General features: G+C 42.2%; 1 protein-coding gene across 7 annotated transcripts in view; it reads left to right on the top strand.

Annotated features, from left to right (window-relative positions):
- Positions 1-14,180, top strand: part of PAG1 (phosphoprotein membrane anchor with glycosphingolipid microdomains 1) — a 113,762-nt gene that overhangs the window by 23,487 nt on the left and 76,095 nt on the right. For all 7 annotated transcript variants that reach the window (XM_069854290.1, XM_069854288.1, XM_069854284.1 and 4 more), the window contains exon 2: positions 6,531-6,590. The gene's annotated coding sequence lies outside the window, so the exon portion shown is untranslated. The remainder of the gene's footprint in view (positions 1-6,530; positions 6,591-14,180) is intronic.

Here is a 14,180-nt window from a genome sequence, read left to right as displayed (position 1 = left end):
GAAGTCTCTCTCCCGATTTTTTTTCCAGTAGCTAAGAGGCTGCTGTTGATGTCTAAGTGTATTGCCGAGTTGCTTTAAATACTACTTCCGCACTGGGTCATGGGAAAGGTTTTCAGCACAGTATTTTACCCTGATGCATCTATAACTCTAGCAGCAGCCGTCAGCATCACCACTTCTGCAGCTTTTTCAATAAAGAAATAAATCTCACGGTCATTTTTCCTGGGCTCTGCACAGCAGTTCCATGAGTTAAAATTCACAAAGAGAATAAGGAGGAAGGTAGTGTGCCTCCCAGTTACCATGGAAATAACTGAGGGCACACATGGACTACTGGACCCAGGAGCACTCAAATCTGGGCACAGAGCGCACGTTACCCATCAGAGTGAGACTGAGGCAGATGCCCACCCTCTTCTTGTCTCTATTCCTCCCCTACAGCATGATTTCTGCAGGAACAGCATCTGTGTGTGGGGGTTCAAAGGGAAGCCCCCACATCCCTGCTTTGCTTGCCAGGATCCAGAAACCTGGAAAGTGGTGTAGTGATAGGAGTGCCTGAGTATTTCTGGAAGGGTTCAGACCTTTGTTTACTTCATTGAGTGTTTTTTTCTCGTTCGGTCACAAGAATCAAAAAGGTCTAGCTAGTCATCTTGCTTGCCTATTGCACAGTCACCCACTAGAGAGGTGGCTTGTAAGAGTCAGTTGGGCAGCGAGAGCCCCACTTTGGAGTTGGGCATTGTTTGGTGGTGCCTTGATGGTAGGATTGTGTGTGTGTGTGCATATAAATACATATTTTTTTAATATAGGTATGTATTTCCTAATAAGCTGTGCTCCAAGACTAGTTCCGTATATGTAAATTAAAAAAAAAAAGAAAAACAACAACAAAAAACAAAACAAAGGAAACCTGTCAAATTATAGCAGCCTGTATCACCATAGCCCTTCCCATTTTACAGAAGGGCCAGACTGGGATGCTGATATCCAGAAGAAGGTACTGTACAAAATTCACAACTATTGAAGTAATTTTTGGATTTTTAATGGGTAAATTCAGAGAACAATTCCACCAGCCTTATATTGTACAAGATCTGTCATTATATTGTACTTTTCCCCAGATAGTAAAAGAATGACGTGATCCCCAGTGAGTTAATAAGAATAGTTTCTTCGTGCCAGGAAAAGAAGTGAAAGGAAAACCGAGCTGTGTAAGATTTGCCTGTGACATTTAAAGTCTAAATCTGAGTTTGTCTGAGTAATTTATCTTTGGGTGCAGGAGGGAGAGCAGGAGAATATGAATGACTGCATCTCAGTTATGTCTGAGCTTTCTGATAGATGAAGAGAGTTTTTGGTGACTCCATCTGGCTGGAAGGTCTATCTGTGTGATCCCTTTTCCGACAGATGGAAGATTACACTAGGAGGAGTCCTTTGATTATCAAAGCATGGGAATTACTCCAGTGCCATATCACCCTGAGACACCACTTTCTTTCAGAGTGGCAGGTGATGTTTCTGGGATGTTAGAGAGAGATGATTTCCCTCTGCTGCACTGAACATGTGTACACCAGATTTTCTTTGGCAATATTAGACCTATCCACTTTCTGTGCCTGTTGCTGGTGAGGGGAGAAATGAAAATAGAAAGTGTAGAGAACATATGTATAGAGACTATGTAGAGAACATGGCAAGTACTAAGGGACTGAAGGAAAAGGACTTGTTTATCAACTTGATAAATATTTCTTTTACGTTCTGCTTGAATCCTCGGAGTTTCACAGAATCACAGAATGATTCTCTCTGTCTTCTCTTCTCCGAGGTTAAACAGACCCAGGTCTCAGCCTTTCGACCTAACAGAGATGCTCCAGTCCCCTCATCATTTTTGTGGCCCTCCACTGGATTGTCACCAGTAATTCCTTGTCTTTCTTGAGCCAGGGAGCCCAGAACTGGACACAGTACTCCAGATTGTGGCCTCACTAGGGCGGATGAGAGGGGAAGGTTAAGCTCCCTCAACCTGCTAGGCACATTCTTCTTAACACACCCCAGGATACAATTGGACTTCTTGTCCATGATGGCACATTGCTGGTTCATCGTCAACTTGTCTATCAGACTCCCAGGTCCTTCTCCACAGAGTTTTTTTTCCAGGTGGTCAGCCCCTAGGCTGTCCTGGTGCATGGGTTTATTTCTCCCAAGATGCAGAACCCTCCACGTGCCTTTGTTAAACTTTATTGGGTTCCTCTCCACCCAGCTTTCCAGCCTGTCCAGGTCTTGCTGAATGGCAGTGTGACCTTCTGGTGTATCAATCAGTTCTAGTTTTTTGTTATCAGCCGACTTGCTGAGAGTACACTGTCCCCTCATCCAGGTCACTGATGAACATGTTGAACAAGACCGGGCCCAGTAGTGACACCTGGGAAGCACCACCAGCTACAGACTTCCAACTCGACTCTACCCTGCTTCTCTGAACTACATTTTGAAACATGTAGAAGATGAGTAGGCTCGTGTTAACTGAAGTCTCTCCTGAATGTAAAGGTTATTTCTCAAAGAGCATAGCATTTTTTATTTCCCACTGCTGCTGGTGTTGTGTTTGGGCACATGTTTGCCATTGAGCAACCTCGCTCTTCGGTCAAGATTTCTCTTTGCAACACGTAGTGTTGCATGTGAACCTACCAGCAGTCCTGCATCCAGAATTTCCTTTACTTTCTAGGAATAAGATTCAGCTTATTATGTGACTATGAGAAGTTAACTAATGGAGCCAGGATCAGCCTTCTGTGAATTGGCTTCCACTTTGGCATCAGTAGGTAGCAGTGGGTGTCAGTCCTTGCTCAGAGGGAGAATGAGAAAGGACTGTACAGCTATGGGAGTCAGGGTTCAGTAGGGTTTCTTCTGGTGCTAGGGGATACGTGGGCTGGGAAAGACAGCCTCTGCCCTTTTCTACACTGGAGCATATTCTGGTGCCTAGGAGGAGGGTCTGCCTGCCACATGGCCCTTTTAGGGGATTGCTGTGTTTCCAGCAGGTGAGATGGAAGCACTAGGTTTATTCTTCAGCCTGTGCTTGTTTCTTATCTCCTTTTCCTGACAGCTGCATATCATGTAGAATAACTTGAAATACAGCTGTTTTCACCAGCTGTTTGCTGTATGAAGAGTGGTGGGGGATTTGACTAGTTTGGAGGAACGCAGCCTGAGGGGCAACCTCATTACTCTCAACAGTTTCCTGAGGAGGGGAGGTGGAGCAGGAGGTGTTGATCTTTTCTTACAGGGATCCAGTGCCAGGATGTGTGGGAATGGTTCAAAGATGTGTCAGGAGAGGTTCAGATGTTTCTTTGCTGAGAGGTGGTCAAAATCTGGAACAAGCTCGTAGAGGGGTGGTCAATGCCCAATGCCTATCAGTACGTAAGACGCATTTGAACATTGCCCTTTGTAATACGCTTTAACTTTAGCTTAGCCCTGAACTGGTCAGGCAGTTGGACTAGGTGGTTGTTGTAGGTCCCTTCCAACTGTTCTGTGCTGTTCTAATATTTTACAGCCTGGACACTGGCTGTGCAATGGAATTTGCCTGTGCTAACAAGACACAGCAGAGCATGAAGCTAATGGAAGCCATGCCTGCAAGAGCATATTTGCCTCAGTTACTGCCCCCCTTGCTCTGGAGGAGGTTAGGAGAAAGTAGTTTGAGGTAGCCCTTTCCTACATGCAGGCTGCCTTTCCTGACTTACCCATGCTAGTCATTGCATGTCTTTGTTGTAGGATGTCTCACCATCCATAGGAAATTGTGTACAAACTTGCTTCTTTTACCACATAACTACTGCAACCTCATTTGTGGTATTACCTTGTGTTTGTACAAGGAGTCAGTGCTTTGTTCCTTGGAAACCTGGGGCAAATCAGGAACAGTCATGGTTGGGGGTTGGTTCTGAAGTGAGATGAATTACTTGCTTTGGGATCTTTTCTGCATAATTCACAGTTATATCTTGCTATCCACCTAATCACTGCCTGTTTCGTGTCACCTCTCATGCAATCCTAATTTTTAACATGAAATTCTTAATCATAACTCATGTCATATCTTCAGGAAATGTGACTATAGTAATGTCACTGTTGGTTTGTAAAAAAAAAAATAAAATCTGTACTCATTAGTGTGAAACAGTACAGAGGGGGCATCATAAACATCTGAGGTTCCAAATGTCAAACCTCAAGAACCTGTTATAAAGAAGTTAGAACAGCAGCTGGGTTTGTCCACCAGCTTTGATTAAAGTGAAGGTTTACTGTTTCTTAAATATTGTGTCTAGTTTATTTGCATATTTAGAAATCTTTTCCTACCTTAAGTAACTTTTTAAAACTTATTTTTCTATTAATACCCAAACGTTGCTGTGTGTAGTTTTGTGTGATTAATACACTTAATGGAGTTTGGGTTTTGAATGGGATTCCTTTGGTGTTCTTTCTGATTTTTTTTTTCTTTGCTATTTATGCTCACCATCTGAGATACTTGCTGATTTTTTGGGGGGCTTAACATTATTTTTGATTTCATAGTTGATAGCATTTGTATTTTGTCAAATAACCTCATAAAATTGTTACAGCAAGACTACTGTAGCAGCCACCAAAGCACTGATGCTTTCTAATGGCACACTTTACCTCTGCTCTATTATCTTTGCCCATTTCATTATTTGCAAGTTGATTACAGCTGCATTTCTCAGGGGCTATAAAATATTCAGCAGCCTGAACTAGCCTGGGGAGAATTGCAGCCTTTGCAGCCAAACACCTGCCCGCAAAGGCAAAGAGGAACGAAAAACCTTGTGTTTAGAACTGATGGGGAAATTCCTTTGCTGCTTTAGCTTTGCTGCAGTGCTTGCTTAGAGGTGTACGCTAATTAAAAACTGCCGCCTTTACTTTGGATGGGTAGAATAATAAGAATAAATATACAACTAATGCATTTCTGCCATACTCGCCTGGCTGCCACAAAGGAAGAAGTAAACGTTGCAGTAATTGGTTGCCTGTGCGTCAGCGTGAGGCAGTTGGCATTCTGAGTGGAGTTGGGAAAAAATCTCTCGATTAAGGGGAGAAATTAGCACTTCTGGTTATGTTCTCACACTTTGTCTCTCTGGAGGACTAGCTGGCAATGATTGACTGAAATGTGCAATATTTTACTAAGTAGGAAACAGATAAGATTTTTATAAACAGGATACTTCATCATTAAAGTAAAGAAACAATTGCTTTGACCTTGACACTGAATGAGTAAGGCCAGCATTGTGATAATTGAGAATGTAGCTAAGCAACAGTTCTCCAGGAGCCTGCACTGCTTTATTTTTAGTAGACTACATTGGGGCAGGAGGCCTAAACGAGCAAAGCGACTGATTAATGCTTACTTTGTACAAAAAGCTTGAGTTGTGTTATGGGCTAATACAGATTTTAATTTGAGTTTACATCAAAAGAAAGTAATTGAATTGGTATATCCTTCTGTGATCTGAACAAGCAGACATAGCCTGACAGTAGTGCTGATTCCTTAAGATGCTGTAAAGACTCAAGTCTTCTGAAAATTAATAGTGTAGAAGAAATGCTGTATTCCCTCAGAAGCAGTCCATTTTATATCTATTTCTGCTTACTTTGGCAATAGTTAGGTTTTACCGGTCTTAGTGGTTAGCATTGTACAGCCTGATTTATTTTATAAGTTGGACAGTAGTTCTAACTCAATTAGTTTTGGAAGTTCTTTAACTAAGTTCTTGCAACTATTTGCAGTAGTTGTCTCTAATTTTGATTTAAACTAATCTTACAATACTATAAGCAAGCCAGTTCTCTACAAATTAACACTGTAAGACCCTCAAAATGTGTAATGAACATCCAGGGAAAGGAAGGACTTTCTTTGAGCTGAGTCAGTTTACAAACCCAGATAGTTGAATTTTTCACTTCAGCATTGGAAAAAATAAATCAGCCTGAGAAGTTTAGCATTTTTATTATGTCGGTGTTGCAGGATTGATTACAACCACGTGGCCACTCCATTATCTGGTAACTAAAAGTATGTGTTGTGAAGCTGGTACTAATGAAAAGTTTGCAAACTCTTTACCTCTCTCTCTGTTTCTAGTAAATCTCTCATCACTGACTCAGATGCTCTTTAAGGTACTAAATCAATTACTAAGAAACAATGAGTTTCTGCTCATGAAACCCAAGCAGCTGCAGAAACCTCTTTGAAAATACTGTCACTGCAGGGATATGAGCTATCATAACTTTACATATAGGAGCCTTTAATGCTGATTTGTCTATGGAATCCATATTATTGGCAACATTACACAGATGAGAGAATAAAAATGTTGTAATTCTCAGCCTGACTTCTTTATCAGATCTTTGAAAGTCAGAAGATAGTGAACAGATGAAAATAATAAAAAGGAGTTTAAAAACTGTATTAGTTACTCTCGGGTATTTTAAATAAAGGAAGGAAACCTTTTCTAAAAGACTTTTCTCTGGATACAATTTTGAGTTTGAAGAAACAAGGGATCATGTATATTGTCTGTTATATTCTCATAGTGTGGCATAATTGAATTCTGAACTGTGAATTAATCTCTCTTTTTTTTCTTTTTGCCTAGGAGGAAACGTTTGTCGATGCTGTATATCGCTTGAACATAAAGCTCTACAGAGACTCCAAGGTAATTATGCAATTTTTTTTTTTCATTTTTTTTCCATTTTTTGTGGAGACCCCTGTAATTTATGAAGGTGGTGGTGCTAAGCAGCTAAACTGGGTAGTGGCAATGTTACAAGTAACTTTTACAGAAGCTGTTGCATACAGCTTTGTGATCTATGATGCACTGTGTGTGCTGGCAGTGTGTGTTATGTTTGTGTATAAAACAAAGGCGTGATACATTTTGAAAATATAGTTGTTCTTGCATCTTAAAAAGCAGCAGTACCAGTCCCAGGTGAAAGGTAAAATCAGCTGGTTATGGCTTTGTATATGGGCACTCAGAAAGCCTTTCCTTACCTGTCCGCATCCCAGTCTTCTAGCTCATTGTCTTTCTGAAGCTGTGTGAGAGGCACTGTGTGCTCTTCAGTGCTGGCATAGGCTTTCCTGCCCCAGATGATGGGAGTTTTGGTCAGTGGATCTGTTGTGTAGCAGCCTTCCAGCACCTGAACGGGACTACAAGAAAGCTGGGGAGGGACTTCTTCCAAAGGCATATAGTGATAGGATGAGGGGGTGTGGCTTTAAATTGGAAGAGGGGAAGATTTAGATTAGACATTAGGAGGAAATTCTTTCACAGTGAGGGTGCTGAGGCACTGGCAGAGGTTGCCAAGGGAAGTTGTGGATGTCCCCTCCCTGGAAGCGTTCAAAGCTGGGTGAGATGGGGCCTTGGGCAGCCTGATCTAGTGGGACGTGTCTCTGTGCGTGGCAGGGGCATTGGAACTAGATGATCTTTAAGGCCCCTTCCAATTCAAACCATTCGATGATTCAGTATTTAGACTGGTGCTGCTTGCATTCATTTGCAGGAGGTCTGATGAGGTTTGAGCAACATCAAATTTATATCGGATTGCCACTTTAATTAACATCTGCCAACACCTGGCAGGTGATAAATTTTCAAACACCAAAGTTATTTTTAATTACAAGTGTCCTGACCCCTTCTCGATAGCTGTTCTTAATAAGTGAGGATGTGGTATTGAACTGGATTTGGTTGTATGTAATGCATTCAGTTTGTGGCTAAGTTGAGAAATGGTGAGATTTCAAACCTCTTCTTTAGCTCCTTGGAGCTTTTTGTGGAATCAGTGCTTTGCTAACGCATACTAAGTAGGTGGTCTTTATTTATGGCACATTCATAAGACCGAAGCAAAGAATTTTGAAAGTAACCACATTGCACTGACTGATGTGGTGCGCATTCCTAACTTTTCCTAAAGGAAAGCTGGTTTGCACAGACAAGCGTAGTGGTTCAACTTTGCTTCTCTAGAAGTTGAAAGCACAATCTCTAGTAACATGCTTGGTTACCACAGTTTGTCTGACCAGGTACCTCCTCAGCTACAGTGACTGGCTGTATGAGTTTGTGTGTATATACCCTCTCTCAGTCTGTTCTCTGCAGATTGTACAGAGATGCTTCAATCCCAGATCTTGAGCACATAAGAAGCATGTAAATATACCTGACACATGATTGATGGAAATACTACTCCTTGGTAATATTTACCTTTAAAATTAACATAGAAATCGATGATCTTGATCAGGCACCTTAAAGATAGAATTAATGTAAAATCAATTTAATATCAGACATGCTTCTGGAGTCTTAGCTTGTCCAAGCCAGTGAATTATGTCTTTAAATCTGTCAAAGATGAAGCATTTTAGTTCTGAACCCTTATTCTCTGTAAAAGATACTAAGATCTGGAGATTAAATACCTCTGGAAGGCAAGGGAGTTTTCTCTCTCTTCCCTGTTGAAGAGCTTATAATTTTGGAAATGCACTTTGCAATAAAAATGCGTTGGTGACACTGCTGCATGTCTAAAGGACCTGGATAACCTGAACTCTTGCATGGGAAATTAGAAATTGTGAACAGATTATTGTGCTATGTAGTTCTTCACCAGTGATAGGCAGCCACGCAGCGCCATCTGACCACGGCTGTAGGTCCAGCAAATTATCTTTCTGGTTCAAAAAAAGTTTGGAATCTTAGAGCTGGGGAAAAAGAAGTAGTTTTATTGGGATTTTAGACTCTATGAAAAATCTGGATTTACTTTTCTGATCCTGTTTATGGTAACAGAAACAGCTCTTTGTCCTCAAGTGAAGCTGGGAGGTGAAGACAGCATTCTTTCAACCAGCTTTGTTGGTGGAGAAACTTTAGCCCAGCAGTAAGGGATTTTTGACTATATAAAAAAACCAAACAAGCCCCTCCCGTGGATCACCTTACAGCTATGGTTTAGAGAGTGGCTGAAAGAAGTGCCTTCAGCCTTGCAGGCTGGAGGAGTGGGCCTGTGAGAACCTCATGAGGTTCACCAAGGACAAATGCGAGGTCCTATATCTGGGCTGGGACAATTCCCAACTTCAAGATAGGATGGGGGATGATGTGATTGAAAGCAGCTCTGCGGAGAAGGACTTGGGTGTGCTGGTTGATGAGAACCTTGACATGAGCCTGCAATATGTGCTCACAGCCCAGAAGGCCAACCGTATCCTGGGCTGCATCAAAAGAAGCGTGGCCAGCAGGTCAAGGGAGGTGAATCTGTCCCTCTATTCTGCTCTTGTGAAACCCCACCTGGAGTATTGAGTTCAGTTTTGGAATCCTTAGTATAAGACGGATATGGAACTGTTGGAATGGGTCCAGAGGAGGGCTACAAGGATGATCAGAACGCTGGAGCACCTTCCATATGAGGACACTCTGAGAGAGTTGGGCTTGTTCAGCCTAGAGAAGAGAAGGCTCCAAGGAGATCTCATAGCAACCTTCTAGTACCTGAAGGAGCTACAGGAAAGCTGGGAAGGGACTGTTCACAAAGGCTTGTGGTGATAGGACTAGGGGTGGTGGGTCTAAACTGGAGAGGGGCAGGTTTAGACTAAACATAAGGAAGAATTTCCTTACCATGAGCTTGGTGAGGCACTGACACAGGTTACCAAGGGAAGGTGTGGCTGCCCCCTCCCTGGAGGTGTTCAAGGCCAGGTTGGATGGGGCCTTGGGCAGCCTGATCTAGTGGGATGTCCCTGCCTGTGGCAGGGGGGTTGGAACTGGGTGATCTTTAAGATCCCTTCCAACCCAAACTATTCTATTATTCTATGGAGGTGGGGAGGGCAAGTGTGGCCGGTGATGAAGGAGGTGGGTGGACTGAGGGCCACTTTCAGCCAGTCAGGCTTCTGAGGGACTCTCAGTGTGGAACCACATCTCCAGGTGCTGGATGCACACAAGTGTCTGGGTGTTTCACTGAAGGATTCCTCCCCTAATGTCGGTGTGGTTCTGCCATGTCAAGGTCTAGAGGTTACACTCGGTGTAAATTTTAGGAAGCATAACTGCTCGTGTAATTAGTATAAAAACTGTAAGAAAGTGTGAATCTAGTTGCTGGTGAAATGTCCAAGGTGAGGCGGTCCTGTCACAGGAGGACTGGCAGAAATACGTGTTGTACAGTCATTTTTTTACAAGCAGAGGAATGATTTCCTGCAATAGGTGTTGTGGGGCAAGGGATGTGTGAGGGGTAAAGAGCAGGGTGAGGGTTCCTTGGGTAAGTCTCTGTAGCAGCATTACTGAGGTGTTTGCAGGCCCTCCTCTGCAAACCTATGCCTTGTGCAGGATATGCAGACCTGGTTTGATATGCATGGTGGTCATGTCCGGGCTCACAGTGGTCTGCCATGTTCCCTGTGTATTTGCTTTGGGTTGTCTGGCCTGGCGTTGGCATGGTGGAGACGAAAGGCGTGTGGCTGAGGGAAAGAGTGTGAGCGAGGTGCCAGTAGGAGAGGGCTTGCTGGCATCTGAGCGCTCTTCAAAACTAGGGGAGCGCTGTCAGGAGCCTGGCTGTGCCTGCCAGCCAGAAAGACAGGAAGAAGTGATGACCAAGCACTTCTCTGAGAGCAGCTTTGGTGCATGTGATGTGTGGTTTGATGCTTAAAATTAACAGCTTGCCTGTATTGGAATTTACTTGGGAGTAGCTGCTCTGCTTTCAGTTTCCATCTAACCTGTTTCCCTAATAATGTTCACATGCAAACGGTCCACTGCTGTGCCCAGGGATTAGGGTTTGTATGTGTTCAGTATAAATAAAAAAACATATAAGCTTCAGCCCGAGCTTTCTGCATTTTGTTTGTGTGGGTTTGGGCTGGGGAGGTGGTTGGTTTGGGCTGGTTTTTTTTTTTTTTTTTAATTGTTTTGTTTCTTTTTTTCTGGAAAGCCCTCTCTCCTTCTCTTTAGCATTTCACATTCTGAATTGGTAAAAGCATTTTGTATCTGTTTTGATGCTAATAGGCTCCACCACATTGGCTAGTATGAGCCTGAAGATATCTCATTGATACCACTGTCAGTGGTAGCTTCTGCACGTCTGCAGGTTTCCTTCTCCAAGACATCACATTTTCCCTCTGCTTTCTTTAGATTGCCCTTCCAGATGGCTGGCTCTCCTGCAGGAGTAAGCACCCGCGGGCAAGGACAGTCGCTGCAGCTCTTCAGTCTGAAAGGGTCATAAATACATTAAGTTTGTGCTTTTCATTACACTGAACGTAACGGGGGAGCTGCCTTGTCAGCATGCTCCCAAGGGGAGAACCTGCACTAAAAGGTCTGCGTATCAGCATTGGAGGCGGAAAAAACCCTTTGAGAACAATGTCCCTGGGCTGGATGTTGGTGACTTGGAGTCAGTGATCTGAGAGGTCATTCATGGGTCTGACTGCAGCTCACTGTCTTGCCTTTACCTCTTTGTTTTCTTCCTCCTTTGCTGTCTGCGTGGCCCTGCTGCCTGTCCTGGATGCTTGTAGGTGTTGCGAGGGCTGCTGTCAGGGAGCACCAAAGGCTTGCCCCCTGCCCTGGAATAACCCAGCTACCTCCTTATAGGTATAAGCATAAGTTCAATGTTTGTGAGGAACATGATAAGAAAGCAACTGTTTTGAGGATGTGAGGATGCATGAGGCCAGATTCCTCGCTGCCCTTGGTGAGCGGGGAAGGGAGGTGCTGTACACTGTCAGCAGGAGCTGAGCCCTGCTGCCTGGCAGTGTGCAAGCTTTCCTGGTGCTGAAAGACACGGAGGAAGATACTGTAGGAACTAAACTTGTGCAGGTTCACTTCAATAAGGTGCAGGAAAGCAAGCAAGCAGCAGTTCCTACCTATGGTGTTCACTACATGTTGTGTTTAACAAAACCTGCCCTTCTCAAATGTAATGCGTAGAAGCTAAAGACCCACCTCACAGCAGGAATTAAGGTCAGCTTATGTAGACCCATCCTGCAGATGTGGAGTGATTCCAATATTCCTGTGATGGGTTTGCATCTGCAGGGCTGCAGTGGAGGCTGCCAGACCAACAAACTGCGCTGACTGTGGAAATAGGCTTATGTTGCAGGAATGACTAAGGTGATTATGGAGCTGCATAAATGATTAACTTACCCTGCTTTTGTTTCACTTTTGATCCCAGGTCCTCTGCAAAAATGCCAATTTTGGAAGAAGGTTTTTTTAAAATTAAAAATAAGTCAGTTTCAATAATAGGTTTACTGTGCAGATGTGCACTGAAACTAAACCAAAGGTAACAAAAAAAAAATCTGTTTATAGCCTCTCTCTGTAACATATGTATTCGAAGTCTGTAGATAAGCATTCACCAAATGCTTTGCGATCAGAATATTCACATTTTACAAGGACAGTGTTGTTATTCTTCAGATGGGATATGCAGTGGCATAGTAGTAGTGCTTTCTTAATAACTCGCCTTTAAGCTCAGTTTAGAAAGCATTTGTTTTGTTATTAAAATTACTTCACATATTTGAGACAGACTTCAGCTGAACAACTGCCTAGCACATTCTAGACACATATTGATTTTTTTGTTTTAGCCCAACGTTTCCCCTGGGCGTTATATTATTTATTCATAAAGCAGAAATTATGTCTGACAGGCAGCTATAGAGGGGTGTAGAGCTGTAGTCCAGAAACAATGTGAAAAGCTTCACGAGGACCCCAAGAAATCAATATGCTGATGCTAAAGAGCAGCCTTTAATTCTGAGCACATGTTCCTGCAGTCACTCAGTGTGGAAAAGGAAATTTAAATAACAAATAGTTACTATTAAAACTGCAGGCCTAAATTTTCATTCATCTTTATTCCAATTATCTGAGCCAAGGTGGAAGCACTGAGAGAGGGCAGCTAGCCAAGTCTAGACACCTCTCGGCCATAAAGCAGGCTTGCTGCTCCAGCCCTAATTTGCACATTTGTATGTAGATTTCTGTTGGAAGTAAGTTATTTTTATCAATGAAGATTTAAAACCTGAGCATTCTTCAGAGAGCCAGATATACCTAAAATACGCGTGATTCACAACCACTTACTCTAATTGAGTGTTTGACTGATGTCTGTACCACAGATTAAAATAATAAATAGCTGGTATTTTTAGAATGTGAGTTGAAATATTTTGATAAGCTAGTCACTGTGATAAACCTGTTTGAAAAAAATTAGGCAAAAGGAGATTTTTTTTCTGGTTTCATTCATTCAAAATTAGATCACAGCATGCTATCCAGTAGTGTTTGCTGGTGAAATATATATTTTATTTTCAAAATGTTTTCTCTGCTGAAGAAACCCCCACATGGAACTCACAGGTATTCTTAGGAAAGGTTTTACCTGACCTTATACTCCTCTCAGCAAGATAAGTACCTTTAATTATTCAAATGAGATAGACATCTTAATATCTCATCAAAGCAGGCCACTATGGAATTTGTTTCTTGTTATTTAAAACACAGATAATGCAGTCAAAGAAAAAAATAGTACGTCATCATGTAATCTTAATGTATAAACACAAAGGAGCTGAACTAAATTTGTTCCGGCATTTCCTGACTTTCTAGTACTTGACTTTGAACCTGAATGTTCTTTGATATATGGGGTTGGGAATGTCAAAATTTGCCTTGCCTGTTTTGAATGGATAAGGGAAATGTAGCAAAAGAACTCATTTCTACTCTATAGATGTGAAAGTTACTGTCTTTCTCTTGGTTAATAAGAAGGCCACGTTATTTACAGTGAAACCAAGGCACTTCTTAACCTCATGAAGCTAAGAAGTTAACGTGCATTCCTTAAACTGGTCTGCAGAACACCTTATAGTTTGTTTCCCCAGGGAAGGCTTTGACCTCTTCAATCACAAAACATCACAATAAATGCAATTTTAAATCACTCAACTGAGACAGCGTAATCGGCGTCCATCCAGAATAAGTAAAAGTGCCTGAAGCATGCACACGTTTATATTTTATTTTTATTCCACAGGAAGTTGGTTTTGAAAAGAAGGGGAAAATATGATACCTCATTGGTATCTTCTAAGATATCAAATGTATGAACTTTCACATTTAGTGTGCTGGCATACAAAGATGATATGGGGAAAGCACTGGAGTGTTTTCATCTACCTGTCTTTCATGGATTAGAAAATCCACTTTCTTTTAACACAATGTGAAGAAAGTGTAGTAAAAGACATTTTTCTGTGCTATTGTACATGTTTCGGTGGGCACATTTTTAGTGGTTGCTATCTGATGAGAATGTGAGGTCATGGAAATACTTAATTTCTCAAAAATGGATGTATTTTGATTCATTCTTGCCAATATTTTTGAAAGCTGCTGTTAACTCACAAGATTTACCATGTATTTACA

The sequence above is a fragment of the Phaenicophaeus curvirostris genome, chromosome 3 (assembly GCF_032191515.1).
Source record: "Phaenicophaeus curvirostris isolate KB17595 chromosome 3, BPBGC_Pcur_1.0, whole genome shotgun sequence".
In the NCBI taxonomy this organism is placed as follows: Eukaryota; Metazoa; Chordata; class Aves; order Cuculiformes; family Cuculidae; genus Phaenicophaeus; species Phaenicophaeus curvirostris.
The sequence above is the reverse complement of the archived record's forward strand: the minus strand, read 5'-3'. Positions and strand labels throughout refer to the sequence as shown.